The 17,023-nt window shown below is 47.2% G+C and overlaps 1 protein-coding gene across 9 annotated transcripts in view; it reads left to right on the top strand.

The window, feature by feature from the left end:
- The first annotated feature begins 11,945 nt into the window (after positions 1 to 11,945).
- Positions 11,946 to 17,023, top strand: part of LOC144159695 (uncharacterized) — a 76,556-nt gene continuing 71,478 nt past the window's right edge. For 2 of the 9 annotated variants that reach the window (XM_077691352.1, XM_077691355.1), the window contains exon 1: positions 11,954 to 12,307. The gene's annotated coding sequence lies outside the window, so the exon portion shown is untranslated. Of the gene's footprint in view, positions 12,308 to 17,023 lie in introns of all 9 variants that reach the window. The other 7 variants (XM_077691350.1, XM_077691354.1, XM_077691349.1 and 4 more) reach the window with 7 other exon arrangements.

Raw genomic sequence — 17,023 nt, 5'->3', positions numbered from 1 at the left:
ACCGGGATCACGCAACCGTAACTGACCTCTGGGGTGGTTTGTGCCTTGTTGCCAAGGCAACCGATGTTTGAGATCGTCAAAGAAAGGCGCTCGCTCCAGCGCTAGAAAGCTCAGAGCCGCGCCGGAGCATGTTTTGCCAACGTTGCCGCTCTCCACCACGCGTCGCCCCAAGCTGAACTGGTAACATGATTGAAGCGTTTTGTGCACGGGTTCTGTATCGGTTTAAAATGTCTTTTTCACATGGCGCCGGCAGGAATTACCACCACCGCAAAATAAGACCCGGCACCAGCGGGGCCACATCTGATACGGCGCTTTTTGGATAAACAGTGCGCGGTGCATGAAAGGGACCGAGCGCAAGATCCTCCCCAGCGGCTGCGAGTTCGCCGCCGATTAAAAGTCACGTGCTGCACTGAAGCAACGCACACCGCGAAAGGGCAAGGCCAGGCCACCGCACACATGCGGCCAGATTTTTCGTTCGCTTATCCATCCTTGAGCGGAGTGCGGAATTCATGGTGTCAACAAAACTTGCCCGTAGCAGACGGCAGTCGGAGGAGCGTAATGCGGAAGTACGTCACCTCTGACTAGCGCAGCATCATGGAAGGGAGTGCTCGCGCGCCGTCAACAGTTGAAAAGAGGAGGAAACGCGGCGCGACGATAATGCGCGGTTTTTGATTTACGATTTCTCAGCTAATACTCATCGCTTTAACAAAATTCTTGCGGGAGGAGATTGCTAATACATTGTCTTATTTGGTTACATGTACATCCATGCATCGGCGGAAGGTATTTCAGGACCCCTTTAAACTTGGTCTGTCTGTCTGTCTGTCTGTCTGTCTGTCTGTCTGTCTGTCTGTCTGTCTGTCTGTCTGTCTCATAACCAGCTTTCTCTCTCAAAATTTCGACCTCTCAGGAACCTAGGGAAACCACTTCAGGAAAGTGATATTTGGCACAAAGCAAGAAGTCAATGTGGAGATGAAAACACTAGGAGAACTTTCCAGGATTCTGAATATTGTATGTGCAATTCGCTGTCAAATCTTACTCCCCATGCATTTCTATGGGATAGATAGTTTCCATGGTACAGGAACCTAGCCGCAAAACGTGCAAGACTTAAAACTGTGCGCAAAGCAAGTTTTCACCCCCAATATTAGCAGCGCAAAAGAACTTTCCATTACACTAAATAACTGCGAAGTATTCGCTGTTGAAAGGACTGCCATGAGCGGGAAAGCTTCCCATGGTCTGTCTGTCTGTCTGTCTGTCTGTCTGTCCGTCTGTCTGTCTGTGTCTGTCTGTCTGTCTGTCTGTCTGTCTGTCTGTCTGTCTGTCTGTCTGTCTGCCTGCCTGTAACTCGATTCAGCCACCCGGCCAAAGTGAAACAAAAGCTGCTCAATAATCTTATACTCACAGTCAAATCTAACCTCCAAGTACAGTTTAAATGTTCGTACTTGTCAACATTGTTGAACAAGAACAAGACATTACGCAAATTAAAGACGGAAAATTAATACATAAGGAATATTTACAGTGTTCCTTTACAAACGAATTCATAGATGCTTGATTTTTGCGAAATGAAATACTACATCGACTACAAAAAAAAAATTCACTATGTCGCCTACTGTCGCCCGCACCACTATAGCTTCTGGTGGAATTTTAAGAATTCAAGCGGCAACAGTGACGAAAGGTTGCACTGGATAGGTTCCACGTTCTGCTTGGAACGCACGTGGACTAGGGCAACGCGGTTCTATAAACGTTGAAGTAGGGCGCCTCGATTCACTCCCGTCTCCGCCGTACGGCAGCGCTGCCTTCGAGGCACCCGGCCTGGAGCAGCGGAACGCGGTAAATTGAAATTGACTTGAGCAAACTTTTAGCGTGTTTACCTTGGGAGGAGCGCGACGGAAGAGGAACAACGTGAGAGGTGAGCGGGAAAGCGAAGGGAAGCATTTACTTGGCAAATGCCGACAGGGACTATTGCCTTGTGTCGACATTTGCAAGGAAAGGAGCAGATACGCGGCCAATTTTTTAAAACTCGGCTTCACCTATAAAGACAAATGCATTGTTATGAAGACGTTTTAAGGGCATTATCAGCCGCCTTATATCGGCCGCCTATTTTTAATTTCTATAAACTTTTTCGATACGCTGAAATTGTTGGTGTACGCTCGGTCTGTCACCAGAGACGCTTTGTTGGATCCTAGCCATCACACTTGTAACTAATCACACCTATGCTGCCATGTCTTATGTGCCAGTGGATGCCTGAAATCGAGTTGAACGGAAGCCCGCCTGGTCAGAAAAGCACATGACAACAATTAAAAACTAACACGGACCATGATTGTTTATAAATGCAAAGAAAGACGTTTCGGGAAAGGCGGCCGTTCGGGAGCCGAAACTTTTTTGTTTTTATAAACTTTGATGGTCGGTTTCAGTGGATGCTTTTAAGCCCTCTCTCATTGTCAAGACATTTCTTGAGTGGAAAAGCTTGAACTCCTGCGTGTTTCCAACGAACAACACGATTGCCTTATTAAAGAAAAGTTGAAAACGTTTTTTGCCTGAGCTTGTGTTTTGTGTTCCCACACTCCAACATGCACCCCGTACAGTATTGAAAATAAACCTATGACCACCCTGTTGAGTAGACCCAAACCTTAACCCTGAAGTTAAACCTTAAACTTGGGAAAGCTCCGATACTCAACCCCTCGCGGCCCGGATGGGTAGCCGCACTTTCCAGCACAGCACTGGACGACGAGGGCGGACTGATCGACCGGGCAGGACGGATTGCAGCAGCAAATGGCGCCACGGACCATGGTCCCCACCCTCTGAGAGCTGAATATCAGACTTAGTAAAGATTTAAAAGACGACAGTCTTTATTGTCCTACTTAAACGTGGAAATTTTGATCTGTATCTCTGCCTGGCTGTCTGCACCTCGATTCAACCACCGGACTAAAGTTAAGATGAATTCTTAAACGAGTAGTTCACATAGGCAAAACTTTTCCAAACCACCAAGAAGCGCACTTCACGCTTGTCAACATTGTTCAGCAAGAAGAAAACATAAGGCATGCTTGAGGCAAATCAGCAGCACACAAGCGGTATATGCAGTGTTCCTTTGATTATAAATGCACAGCTACTCGGTTGGAAACAATGTCTCGACCAAACACGACAAATGCGCTCGCGCACGACGCAAGACTACGTGGCGTCACTCTACGTCCAGGAGGGCGCGCGAGCAGTGAGCAAAGTATGTTTTGAAGAACGACTTAGAAATATTGGTGAGCGGAGAAGTGTTGTGGTGTCTTTACACGAAAAGCGTGCATACGCAGGGGAGGACAAGCACCAGGAGGCTCAGGACAAAGTATATGAAACCATAGGCGTGCGCGGAGTTCTCGATTAGGGGGGGCGAAGTCTTACCTTTGCGCCCCCCCCCCCCCCCCCCCCCCCCCGGGAACTCCCGACCTCTTCCCACTGAAGGCTTAACGGTCAGAACGCAGTGGAAAGACGAGGGATTGTTATAAAGTTTTTATTTCAATGAAATGGAATTGCAACACTTACAAAATATTTATGGGCAGAAGTTTTTACTTTCATGTGTAACATCGGCAAAGGGGGCAGGTCCCAGGGTGGATATGGCATCAATTTCACAACACCCTGCCGAAAGAACTTCCATTCAACCTAAAGCACAGAAACAGTGTGTTGCGACGGTAATTGGGTCAGTATATTATCTATATGGTAATTGGAACACTTTAAAATTTTTTCCTGAGCAAACCGCCGCTCTGTTCGCGCTCAAATTTCACATTAAGGTCGCATTTTGTGTTCTATTTTGTTTGACACCGGGAACAACGACGGTACTTACCTGTTTATCCTTAAAACAAATAAAAACGATTTTCGCCTATGGGAAAATGGCGGCTGATTTGGACGCGCGAGCCCGAAAACCGGGTTTTCTAATCGTCTGCTGCACCATTTGGCTCCGTACGTGAATCCCAAACGTGCGTTTCACTCTGCAGGTGGTTCCGTCGTTCCAACATCAACTTGCGTTGGCTGGCACGTCCAAATCAGCCACCATTTTCCCCTAGGCGAAAATCGTTTTTATTTATTTTCAAAATGCACAGGTAAGTACCATCGTTCTTCGTGGTATCAAACAAAATAGATCACAAAATGCGACCTTCGTGGCAAGTTTGAGAGCGAACGGAGCAGCGGTTTGCTCAGGAAAAAAATTTAAAGTGTTCCAATTATCGTCGCAACACCCTGTATGACACATCTGTCTTTTGTAAACTGCAACGTGGTTCCTGTGCGTACCGCTCGAACGCTAGCTTTTGAAATTCGTAAGAATTTAAGAAGGTAATATTGTCTGTTCTGAAATCCCTTTTACGTGGCTATTTTGCTCAATACTAGGCACGTTATTTGCGAGGAAAAGTAAAAGGAGAGCAAGCTCAGCAGTAGCTGCAAATGTGAAAATTAAGTGACAACGTGTTTCTCACAGCGACCTGCTTTTCGTCCCCGCATTTCCGGGGCTGAAAGTAAACAGCTTTTTGAAGGTAACATGAGGGTTCTTCGGCTGCCATGATCGTGAAAACACACGCGTGGTCGAATCATAACCCTACGGGACAGGTTCGATTGCGTTAAGGCATGGGGCAAATTTGGCGCCCCCCCACCAGATTGCCGCCCCCCCTGCCCCCCCCCCTGTGCGCACGCCTATGTATGAAACCTGGAAGTGCCGGGGAAACGACCAAGGCAATAAAAGATGAAGTGAAAGGATCGGAGACCACGACCTGGAAAAAGAGGATGGACGCGAAGAAGTCCTTAGATATCTACAGGATCGGTAAGCAGGAGATCCCGAGGGAAAAAGTCTGCGATAATACCAAAGGGAGTGCATTGCTTTTTGAAGCCCGCGGGCGGGTTGCTTGCGGACAAAAACGCTTATCCGCGAGTCGGTACAGGAAAAACTGTGGGCATGCAGGCTGCGGCAGGGAGCCAGAAACCATGCGACATATTGTAACGGAGTGCAAAAGTATCCGTCCAGTCCTCAGTGAGGGAGCCATCCAGCTTCCAGAAGGCCTTGGCTTTAAGGTTAACGGAAAAGTGAATTGGGCAGCAGCAGAGGTTGGTAAAAAAAGGTTAGAGTGTTGGTGGGAAAAGAGCAGAACACAATCTGGGAAAACATGCGAACAAAGAAGTCAGAATAGCACAAAAATTCCGTAAAGGTATTTTATTTTTATTTTATTGTTTTTATTTTTTATTGATTTTTGTATTTTTGGCGAGGTATTGGTGTTTGGTGTTTTGTATTTTTTGACGACTAAGGCTGCTATGCAACGCCACCCCGCTACAAAGGGGAAGCCGCTAAGCATCGTCATCGTCATCATCGCGGGACAACGGAATCGACTTGAGCAAACCTCCACTGTGTTTATCGTGGGAGGGGCAGAGGTGGGCTTTGCGCTTACGTGGCAGGGGCGGCAGAAGGGCTCGTCTTTCGTCGACATTTGCAGCGAAGCGAGCAGATACGCGGCCTCTTTTTTTTTTTTTTTTTTTACGTTACTCGCTTATTTGGGACCAGCGTCGCACCCGTGCATCCTGCACTTTGGCTGGGAAGAATACAAGCCGAGCGTCTGCGGGTCTGATCCGTGCCCATGAATGACATCTGCAAAAGGCCCGTCCGCGTCGAGCTCCTGCCCAATACGCCGTCTGTACTGGTATTGGTCATTCGACAGTGGAGCGCGAAACACCTCCGAAACAAGCTTTTATGCTAGGTGGATTGGAGGCACGTTCCGGACCCAGGTATGTGTAATTAGACAGCACGTCTTGTACTAGCTAAACTGCCGCCACGTGACGCCCCCGAAAAGGAGTGAAGCTCGTGAACACCGTACTGCCTTTTAGAAAAACATAAATAAATCGTATTGCGTCAAAACGTGACGAAAAAAAAAATGGCCGCGTATGTGCTCCTTTCGTTGCAAATGTCGACTAAAGACGATAGTCGACTGGCGCCCCTGCAAAGTAAGTGCCTCCCTTCTCTTTCCTCTCACCTCACATGCCGTTCCTCTCCCATCTCGTTCCTCCCAAGATAACACGTAGCGGCTAGAGGTTTGCTCAAGTCAATTAAAATTTACCGCGATCCACTGCTCTAAGTCGGGTGTCTCGATGCCAGCGCTGCCGTACGCCGGAGACGCGCGTGGATTCAGACACCCTACTACAACATTTATACCACCACGTTGCCCTAAACGGAACGTTGAATCTATGTAGTGGAACCTTTCGCTGCTATTGTCGTTTGATTTTTTAAGTGCCGCCAGGAGGTAGCGCTGGCAACAGCAGGCGACGGTTTTCTGCCGTTGATGTAGTATTTAATTTACTATTGCAAAAACCAAGCATCCATAAATTTTTAATGAAGGAACACTGCAAATAGCACTTATGTATTGATTTGCTGCCTTATATTTGCGTAAGGTCTTGTTCTTGTTCAACAACGTGGTCAGGTACGAACACTGACACCGGACTGGGACGTTTAGATTTGGCTGTGAGTATATATATATGACTATTGCGCAGCTGTCGTTTCAGTTCAACCGGGTGGCTGAATCGAGTCACGGACAGACGGACAAACCAAATTAAATTTCTGCGTTTAGGAAGCCCAAGAAAGACTATTGCATTTAAATTACCGCCGGCATGCTCGGCCATACACTCTAATCCTGGTAACCCATAATGTAACTTCTAAACGGAAGTAACCTATAGCATAAAGGTTACTATGGAGCTAATTTCATATTTTCTTTATCCCAGTCCATTTCAAGGGTTACAGGCATGAATTTAAAAGCGGTTTAAGGGTTACGGCCCCGATTTATGGGTTACTTCAACAAAATCTGACATGTAACCTTTACGTTGTAACCTATAAAACACCCTGTAACCTATAAGAGATGCTTGTCGCGCCATCTCGCTAGGCGACCTGTGATTTCTCCGTTGCATGACGGGATATATAGAGAAATGGCAGCGCCCGCAGGCCCGGTGGCCGCGTTTTCGCGCCACTTGAGCCTTTTTACCGCTGTAATACCCTACGATGAAGCGAGGATTGCTGTTACAAGACTTGTTTGTCGACGTGAGTCGCAGAGGCTGCGGCGAGCCCGTTTGTTACTGGCAGCGCTACACGGCCCGTTTTTCTACGACCAGCATCAAGTTCGCATGTTGGGCCATTGCCCCGGCACCAGTGAAAGCGAACTCCGTGAGTATATTGTCACGATGCCAAAGACGACGCAGTTGTCTTCAAGGAAAGCAAGTTTATTGGAGCGAACTTGTGCTCCCCTAACAAATCAAAGAATACACAGGCGGCGAAGCAGCAGTCAGCAAAGTGACGTACGCAAGCGAGTGTCGGCGATCGGAATACCGCGGCGTCTGCTCTGCAGGCTTTTATCTTTCGGCGCGAGTGTTTCTGGAACCGTCGATTTACATCTAGAACACTGTAGATCAAAAATGATTATTCGAGGCTAGTGACGTTAGGACAAAACGCTCTCCGTATGAGAATGTGTTATATTTCGTATCTCATTTTGCCTCATGTTTAGTAACTCTTTCTATCAGTTCGTTACTGCATGTAGGTTATGAATTTACATAACGATGTCCTCAGCATGTAGCTTTCTAGTTTTTGAGCAACTCTAGCTATTCTATAAGATGGGTAGTTTTGCAGAGCCAACAAGAGAAAGAGCTCTTTTTCGAAAAGAGCTGTTATAACGAAATAGAGGTCTTTAATAAAGCTCCAGTTGTGAATGAGTGCTTGTGTTGTCTTCTTTTCTTTGTCTACACAAGTTTGCGGTGGTCTTTCATTCTGAATGTATACCAAATGCCCAGCTGTCAAGCCTATTGCATTTTAACCCAATAACCATTCGGGTCATTACAGGTACAGACCTCCTGGAAATGCCGCTTGAAGATCGGTGCAAGTTCTAGATGGATCCACTCGCAAAACACATCTGGACGAAGAAAAAAAATGTGAGTTGGTGATTCCTTTTTACTAATAGCTGAGGAAGGAACCGCCGATCAGAGCACTTTACTGAAATGAACAATATTTCGGCTTCCACATGGGATCCTTGTTGAAAATGAAACTGCCCGTAGGAAGGGAGGGAGGTGGATGTTTAAGTGCAGCCAAAAATGTGACGCAGAGGGCGTCAGCATCGTGAAAGCCCGTTTCCTGGGTTTAGTGCGACGTTCGCTCTGTGGCGTGTACTAGTGATTCCACATGAAGGCGCGTAATGTTTTTGTTTTCTCTTTTGCCAATGTGTGTGCGGCACCCCAGTTTATCTCGGAGCCCAAAGTTCCTGCCTGTTCTGGGTGAGCATGCATAAACATTGCGCGAGATAAACTGGAGGACGGCACGATTAAAATTCTGGAGGGTTGGCCGGTATGAGTTCAGTGGCTTCACTTGTTCTAAACAATGCGGCCAAATTACTCTGTGTAACGATTACTGAAGTGATGTGAAATTATTTGAAAGGCCGTAAATCCCTCTATCTCTGATGTGGCCTTTCATTTCGTTCTCTGGTCTGCGTCTTCATTTCCGTGCAATATATTTTTTGTACTTCACTTGCCTGTAGTTTGGTGTAAGGGGCTTATGTTTGCACTAGATTTTGTTCTGAAATTTTTTGTAGATGGCTCTTCAAGGTGAAGAAATCCAAGTTATTCAGATGACCTGGGGAAATCTCCAGCGTGCTCTGATTTTGGGCCTGCTTGTGTACTACGGAAATTGCGAAGCTCACCTCTGAATTTTTCCAAGTGCCTTTTTTCATGTAGGCAATTTTAGATCCCATTGAAAGTTTGTCCAAAAAACAGATTGCCATCAAACTAAAAACTTGTTAGTGCTGCATAAAAAAAACATAACTTGGAGTGGGAATCACAACTCAGGTGGAATTGCAAAGAGGAACCTAGCCCTTACAAAAATGGATTTTGAGTTTCAATTATTTTCCTGTTGAGTTTTTATTGAATCAACAGAAACTTAATTCAAACTCAATTGGCTATTGAGATGTGTCAGTACAAACTCAACAGGATTTTTATTGAGAAAACGCAACACAAAACCAATTGACACCAGTCAATTGAAACTCGTTGGAGAACCAATGGACAAAACTCATCAGGCTCAAACATACACTTTGAAGGGTTATTTTTTTCAGCGCTGCCCACTGTGTCTACGGAATTAAGACTACTAGGTTACTTTTATGCTTTTTTTATTTTACATTGACATTTCTATTGAGTGCAGTCAATAAAAAGTCAACAACGTTTCAATAGACAAACCTCAACAGAATGTCAAATGACTTCCTTTAATTGAAACTCAATAGAGTTTCTACTGACAAAACTAAGTAGGATTGAGAGTCGAACTAGTTGGTGAACATACATTGTTGAAAATTATACCGGTGTCCTTCTTTCTTTTCCATGCTTTATGGTTCGCGCTTAATTTTCAACACTGATGAAACTCCGTAGGGTAATCCAGTAGCCTTTACCAGCAGCATATCTTTGCACAAATAATAATTATACCTGCTAAGTGGGGAAATCAATTGTACTGGACAATTTTTGAATGCATTTCCTCAAATACTGCCGCAACATGGTTTGCACAAAACAATGGAGGAAATAAACATTGACAAAACTCCAGTGACTCATCTCTTCTGGCACGTGACTCCCGCGGGAACGTTTCCTTGCTATAGCAGCTGATTTTCTTCTTTATACCTTAGCACACATTGACATAATGGGTGAGCAATCTCCAGTACTGCTAAGGTTCCGCTTTGGGGCGCTTCAGCGGCAGTGGAGATATTCGAAGTCAGTCTTCCGGGAAGGTTGGTGCGGAATCATGAAGCATGCATACCTCGGCCGGGAAAAAACAGAAAGGCGGGGGGGGGGGGGGGGGGGGGGGTCTACACATCTCGGGTCCCAGTTCTGGGGACAAAAAAAAAGTCATAACTCCTCCTACCTCTTTTCACACATACAATGCTGTGATACGTTGTGTTCCGGGGGGGCGGGGGGAAGCAGGTAGATTTAAAAAGTCATTTCATCTGCTACATCTACAAAAGTCATATGTGACATCGCATCCTAGTGCGATGATTCAGTGTTTTTCTGTGGAGGCACGATAATAACAGCGCTGTTTTGCAGAAATGAATACTTATCTCACAAACCCAAACGCGAAAGAATATTCCAGTAACGAAAATGTGCCTATACATACTCAGAAAAAAATAGCGAAACGTTGGTGTAAATCACTACACGTCGAAAAAAGAACAATTAAATTTTTGTATGCAGCGAACTTTTAAAACAAGCCTTCAAATCAAGCGAACGCAAGCTTGGCCTCATCGTCGTTCACTTGAATTTAAACTCAGCGTTGAGTTTCAATTGAAACGCGGCGGCCAATTTTCAACGAGAACTCAATACAAAATTTCTATTCAAAGTCAATTGACTGTCAACACAATGTACTGAGTAAAGTCAATTGACTTTCAATTCAATCTCAATAACCATTTTTGTAAGGGAGGGAAGTGTAAAGATGGATTTGTAAAGACGAATAAATTCCGAGTGTAATATTAGAGACACTGAATGACACGGATAATGTAGCTAACGTAGCCATAAACACTGCTTTGTATGAAACAGTAATTTTGTAATAAATGTTCCTTCTAGTTTCCCACAATGGGCGTTTTTTCTGTGCGGAAACATGACAATAACGCTGTACTGTGAAAGTGTACATATGAGAACCATGTCATAAATTTAGCTCAAATTCGAATTCATCTAAAATCGTTCAATTGCAGTATCCAAACAATTCGAGATACTTTGCATACATCCGTGCAAATATTGAGGTAAAGAATCTGTAAATTTGGCCATGTTTGTGAAGCTGTTCACGCAACATTTATTAAATAGGTTTAATAAGGATATATGAATAAACCAAATTTTACCTGGAAATCTAAAGCAATATAGGAAAAGTATAATACTCATTAAGGGGCGATAATATTATTGGGGTGGTTTGCAGCTTTGCTTTTTAATATATAACCCACAGATGTTTCCTAATAATAAATGTGAATGTTCAAAACTACTGATGCCAAATTTCTGGAAATGTGCTCCTGTTAAATGTGCAAACATGTGTGCATGTGCTGCAACTCTTTTTTGATAACCATGACCTAAGTTGTCACACAAGAATTTTTGGCTTAAGGTTATGTTATCACAACTTCTGCGTCTTTTTGAAGTATGCTATCAAGTGCATGTTTCCACTAAAGCTTGGTTTCACTAAAGCCTAATGTTGCTTAAGTAAAGCTCAAATTCATGCCCACAATTTACTAAAAGAACTATCATGCATGTTTGATGCTCGTTTATAAAACGGCACAAAGCTGATGCAAATATCAAATTTCTTATGCCTGTTCATAAGTCTTAAGCGTTGCCAATACTCGCGAAGATTTTTGAGTGATAACCTGGGTAATGATTATCGAACACGTAATGCAATGCATGTATATTGAGAGAACGTTTTCAAGCTTTCTGGAACCGCTATTTTAGGAATTATAAAAGTAGCTTTTTTTATTCAAGGGACGAACAAAAGACACCTGAGGCTTTCCGAGTTTACACGGCGCAGGGGAGAGCATGTTCGAACATATCGTGTTCCACTAACGCAATGCTTGTTTACCACGCGGGAAAGGCGCCTTCGGGGTCTCGCCGCAGCGGCGCCGGCAAAAGCGCGCGTGGCACGCAACATGGCAACTTCCAGTTGTGTGGCCTTGGACGGCGGTAGATGTCACTTATATAAAGGTATACATGCTGAAAGCTGCAAAGTAACCTGCAACTAAGTAAGCCTTACGTGTATACGTATATAAAGGTTACTAAAATATGGGTTCTTGTGTACCTTATAAATTATAGGTTACAAAAATTCGAAAATGAGCACCTCTATTAAGGGTTACCCAGCTTAGAGTGTATGGGGCAAGACGAACTCCCCGCACTTCCGGAGACGAAACAACGCATGCTGTCGAATGGCGCCCGCTACTGGCACGCTTGTTTCTCGTCCCTGATTTCCTGTTCGCCCTAGACATTTTCCAATGGCTTAGTTTCTTTGCCCAGCGAGAATGTGACGCCTGCATGCCCCAGCGAACGTACGCCGAGCAAATGCGGCCGACCTGGTGGCTCCTCCCAGAAGGCTCCTCGCGGAAGAGTCCCTACGGCCATGTAGCCAGCACTGGCCGCCAATCAAGTTCAAAGGCCATTTTTGTGTCCGCAGTAGCCCCGCCGTGGTTACCCAGGGCTACGGCACACGCCGCTCGAATATCGACGAGCTGGGCGGCAAAAAAAGGCGCGCTCTTTTTGGCTCGCGGAGGGGAGTGGCACAGAGCCACAGCCGACAGCCGCGTGCCACCGAAAAGCAGCTGACGAGCAGGTGAGTCGCCTCCAACGCATGTTCCGCTTCTCTTTCACGAGAGATATAAGTGTTCCCACGAAGATCGTCGAATTCCGTTTCATCGCACGCGCCCTTGTCGAATCGGCGCCACCGAAATTGACGCTGTTCAGAAATGCACTTTTACCTAATTTCTCACTGTGACTCCTTAATCTGAATGTAATCACTTCTGTCACCATTTGCAAAAATATCCTCACGCCATTTCTAACCGTGCCCACTGTCCCTGATGTCTTCGCACCTTTGTTCATTGACCATTTCCGCTTCTTCTAAAACGTGCATTTCCCTGGATTCCGTCAAAGTCTAGGCTTGCCGCTGGTTAGATTCTTTGCGGTAATTAATTATTTTACTCGGTCTGGCATCGTATTTATTGAGCTGGGCTACACAGTATTCCCAGATATCTATCAGGAAATTTAATATGTTTTTTTAACACGAGCCTAGTTTTGCTGTGCGAAAACAATCCAGGTCGCCGTTCGGTGTCGCCTTCGTAGAAATGCGCTAGCTCACGTGTACCACCGGCAAGATGTAGTAGGGGTCGGACCTCAAAGCTTTTGAATTCAGTGCCAAAGCTTCCCGGATGAACCGCGTTTTGTTCGGAAAAAAAAAGTGCGCGAGAAAGCACCGCTAATCCACCAACTAAGGAGAATCCGCCCTAGCAGTTTCAGTTTCTTGATTGCATCGGTCGTCAGTCCATATATATACATTACTTCCTTGGTGAGAAAGATAAGTTGCTCCATCATCAGCATAAGTAAAAGCCGAATTCTCATTTTTAAAAAATGCGAAGAGTATTAGCGGGGTAGAGTTTGAAGTAAAAGCCAAATTCTTCTTTTAAAAAAGTGCGGGGAGTATTAGCGGGGTAGAGTTTGAAGTAAAAGCCGATTTATTCTATTAAAAAAGTGCGGGGAGTATTAGCGGGGTACAGTTTAAAGTAAAAGCCGAATTCGTCTATTAAAAAAGTGCGGGTAGTATTAGCGTGGTAGAGTTTGAAGTAAAAGCCGGATTCTCCTTCTAAAAAAGCGCGGGGAGTATTAGCGGGGTACAGTTTAAAGTAAAAGCCGAATTCGTCTATTAAAAAAGTGCGGGTAGTATTAGCGTGGTAGAGTTTGAAGTAAAAGCCGGATTCTCCTTCTAAAAAAGCGCGGGGAGTATTAGCGTGGTAGAGTTTGAAGTAAAAGCCGAATTCTTCTATTAAAAAAGTGCGGGGAGTATTAGCGGGGTAAAGTTCGCTCTCCGCGTAGTCTCGGATTGGGGTCTTGGCGCTTGGATCTCCTTTCGCTCTCTCCGAAACGAGGGGCAGCCGCAAAGCATCCCTTTCAACGTGGTCCAGGAGGATGCAAGAGCCGACCGGAGTGTTTGCTATGGACCTGAATTTTTACTGCTTTTAATCATTTCGAAATTCCTGCCGACAGTTAAGTGTCGCGCTCGTCAGCCTTAAAGGGGCCATGAAGAAAAATTCGAGTTTGCCTAATTAAAAGGTCGGCTTTGTCCAAACACCAACAACACCAATTTTATCGCAAACTTTGGACAAATAATGAGGCATAACGGAAAATATACGAGCCAATGGCGACTCCCAGCCGTTTTCCGACGATTTCTCTAGACGTCACCGAATCTTGTTTGTGCGATTGGCGGCGGCCGGAGCGTCCGACAACAAACACGACTGGGCGGATGAGATGGGTTCTTTAGTTCTGCTTGATCGTATCTCTTGAATGCTAACGAGCAGTTGCCACATTGATAACTTTGCATTTAGCGCTGGCCCATGTTACGCCACCCCTGCCCGTATTGCGTCACTGGAGCGCAAAATTAGAAAGCTTTTGAGTATTTCTTGCGTTACTTCGGTTAATAAAACGTATCTAGTGGCTCCGTTGGAGCTACGTGAGTTACCAAAGGCCAGTTCTTTCAAATTAAGCAAATTTGTATGTTGCCTTCATGGCGCCTTTTAAATCAGCCTCCATTCTGCATCACTCGCCGTGGTGTCGCAGTGGCTACGGCGTTGTGCTGCTGAGCACGAGGTCGTAGGTTCGATTGCCGGCCGCCGCAGCGGCAGCCGCTTTTCTGATGGAGGTAAAAAGCGAAAATTCCCGTGAGTTCGAGATTTCGGCACACGTTAAAGATCCCCAGGTGTTCAAAATTAATCCTTATCCCTCCACTACGGCGCGCCTCATCGCCTGCGTTGCGTCGGCGCGTTAATCCCTACAATCAATCAATCAATCAATCAATCAACCTATTCTGCATCACCCCGCGGTAACGCGGCGCGTCGTCCTATCGCGCTAAAAAACAAGAAAAAGAAAATTGCGCTACCGAGGTAGAGCGGATGGTTGAAGGGAACGCTGTTCCGCATTGACTGGCCCCTAGCACTCTGCGGGACAGCTTCAGGCGGAACCTGCACTTTCGCCTTCGTGCGGGTCCCTGGGCACTCGTAACAATCGCCGGAGGAAGCTGCCTGTTTCACCAGGAGGAGACAGCCCGGCGACCACCGCCAGGTACAGGACGCCTACACGAACCACGAGCAGTGCGATTTGGTTGCGGACCCAAGACCCAGCCTGCGCTGTGCAGAGGAGTCCGCACGCTGCTGCTCGGCATGTGAAAGAAGCTCCTGCGAATAAAGTGGACAGGGATACCGCCGACCAAGATAGTTCGCAGTGTTGACTAGTTGCCCCAGCTTTATCACCGACGTGCAAGAGGACGCAACCAGCCCGGGGAGGCACAACTAAGCAGGCACAAGTGCTCGACTGCGTAGCGGTGTCTTTATGTCGACAGGCGGAAGAGATGTCTGGCAGTACTGTGTACGCAGAAAACACCTCCGGCGCAACACCACGCGCATGCGCGAAAAAGACATCTTGGAGAGGATAGACGCCTCTTCCCGTAGTATCTTGTCGTCTTCGTCCACGTCTGTTTCGCGCAACATTTTAATTTTTTCAAGTCGTAGTAGCTACACCGGTAAGTGGGAACGGCGCACCGGAGGGAGCGAAAAGGAGTGGCAGCAGAACGCATGCGCAGCCAGCTATACTGCGTGGAACACAGCTCAAGCGGCGCTGCGGGCGGAGCAAACACCGGCCGCACATTACTTGGAAATGGGCAGAAAACGCGTCATCCGTAAATCCCCGACCAAACGTTACAAGCGCATTTTTTTAAACCACCACATTAACTTCTACTGCACTCCACCGCTACCGGAGCGGCCGCAAGTAAAGATGTAACTAACGCCAAGTCACAAAACTATTTTTTTTTGTTCGCGGCGACTGGAGCGGGGATGTGGTGCTACCGCGCGAGGCGCTGCGGTGACGACACTCCACGAACCAGGTCACGCACTGCATGGGCGGAGGCCTTTGTCGGGGAAAAAAAAGTAAGCGTCGGAGAAATTGGGTCGACGACTACACGCGCCCGCTATTTATTCGTTTTTTGCGCCATTTTGTGTTGTACCCCGTCAGGCGGTTTTCACGCTAGCTTTCCGCGTCGGAGTTCTTGCGGAACAGTGGCTAAGACTCGCTAATGGCTATAACGCCGACCAAACGGCGCCCCCTTCCCCGCTCTTCCGGCCGGCGCGTCGCTCACGTCTAGTGGCTCCTGTAGGAGTGACAGCGTGGTTGCATTGGTCGCCCTAGCTTTCCCAATGTAACGGATATGCTTGAACAACACGAATGGAAAGTAAGAGGTCCGCAAGACCAATTGCATTAGGGGCCAAACACATGTGCGGCGGAGAGCGACGCGTTTCCGCAGGCGTTTTCCCTCTCCGGAAACTAGTCCAGCAGCGGCGGGGAACGCGCACGTGGGCTGCATGACCGGTTTTGGAGAGGGGAAGACGCGTGCGGAAACGTGTCGCTCTCCGCCGCACATGTGTTTAGCCGCTTAAAAGCGAAGCTGTTTAGGGGCTCGCAATGTCCGTTGATGGCGCTCGTCACACCAGGCGAAGGTATACCCCGCTGGGCTGACAGATGGCACCATTACCTCGGCCGTTCAGTGCGCGCACCGCTCGTCCCCTCTCCTATATATGCAGCGAGAGAGAGAGAGAGAGAGAGAGAGAGAGAGAGAGAGAGAGAGAGAGAGAGAGAGAGAGAGAGAGAGAACCGCCCGGTGACCATTGCAGCTCGCTGGATGACCTTAGCCTGGACCTCACGGTCCGAGCTGCACAACGCCTTCGCCCAGTGCTCTCCGTCTGTGAAAGGGGGGAATGGGTTTTGGGGGCACTGCCACATGCAGTGGTCTTGGGTATCGAGGGACCCGCAGTCGGGGCACAAAGGGGTTGGGTACAAAGAAGGGTAGATTAGGTGAAGTCGATATCGGCAGGGGAGTACGTGTGTCTGGGTGAGTCGCCATAGGCGTTCCTCTTCGTTGGAGAAGGTCGGAGCGGCTGGGGGTAGTTGGCGGCGGGAGAGGCGGTAGTGCGAGGTTATGTCGTTGAAGGTAACAAGTCTGTCGCGGGCTGATAGGGCTCCGTGGAAGGGCTCAAGGCCAGGACCAGCTCGGACGGTGAGCTCTCGAGCGGCCCTGTGTGCTGCGTCGTTTCCCCCCACACCCGTATGGGCCGGAGTCCATACCAGCTCGACTGGGGTTGTGGGAGAATTTTGAAGAAGGATTGTGAGGGCCAAAGGCGAGATCATTCTTTTGGCGAAATTTTGAACGGCCGTTTTGGAATCGGAGATTACGATGGAGGGGGGCGGCCTGAGGGTAAAGGCTAGGGCTACTGCCGCCTCTTCTGCGGTCGCC

Source organism: Haemaphysalis longicornis, unplaced genomic scaffold, assembly GCF_048455015.1.
Source record: "Haemaphysalis longicornis isolate Haplotype H1 unplaced genomic scaffold, Haemaphysalis longicornis Haplotype H1 scaffold_10, whole genome shotgun sequence".
Taxonomy (NCBI): domain Eukaryota; kingdom Metazoa; phylum Arthropoda; class Arachnida; order Ixodida; family Ixodidae; genus Haemaphysalis; species Haemaphysalis longicornis.
This window is presented reverse-complemented; position numbering and strand designations above follow the sequence as displayed.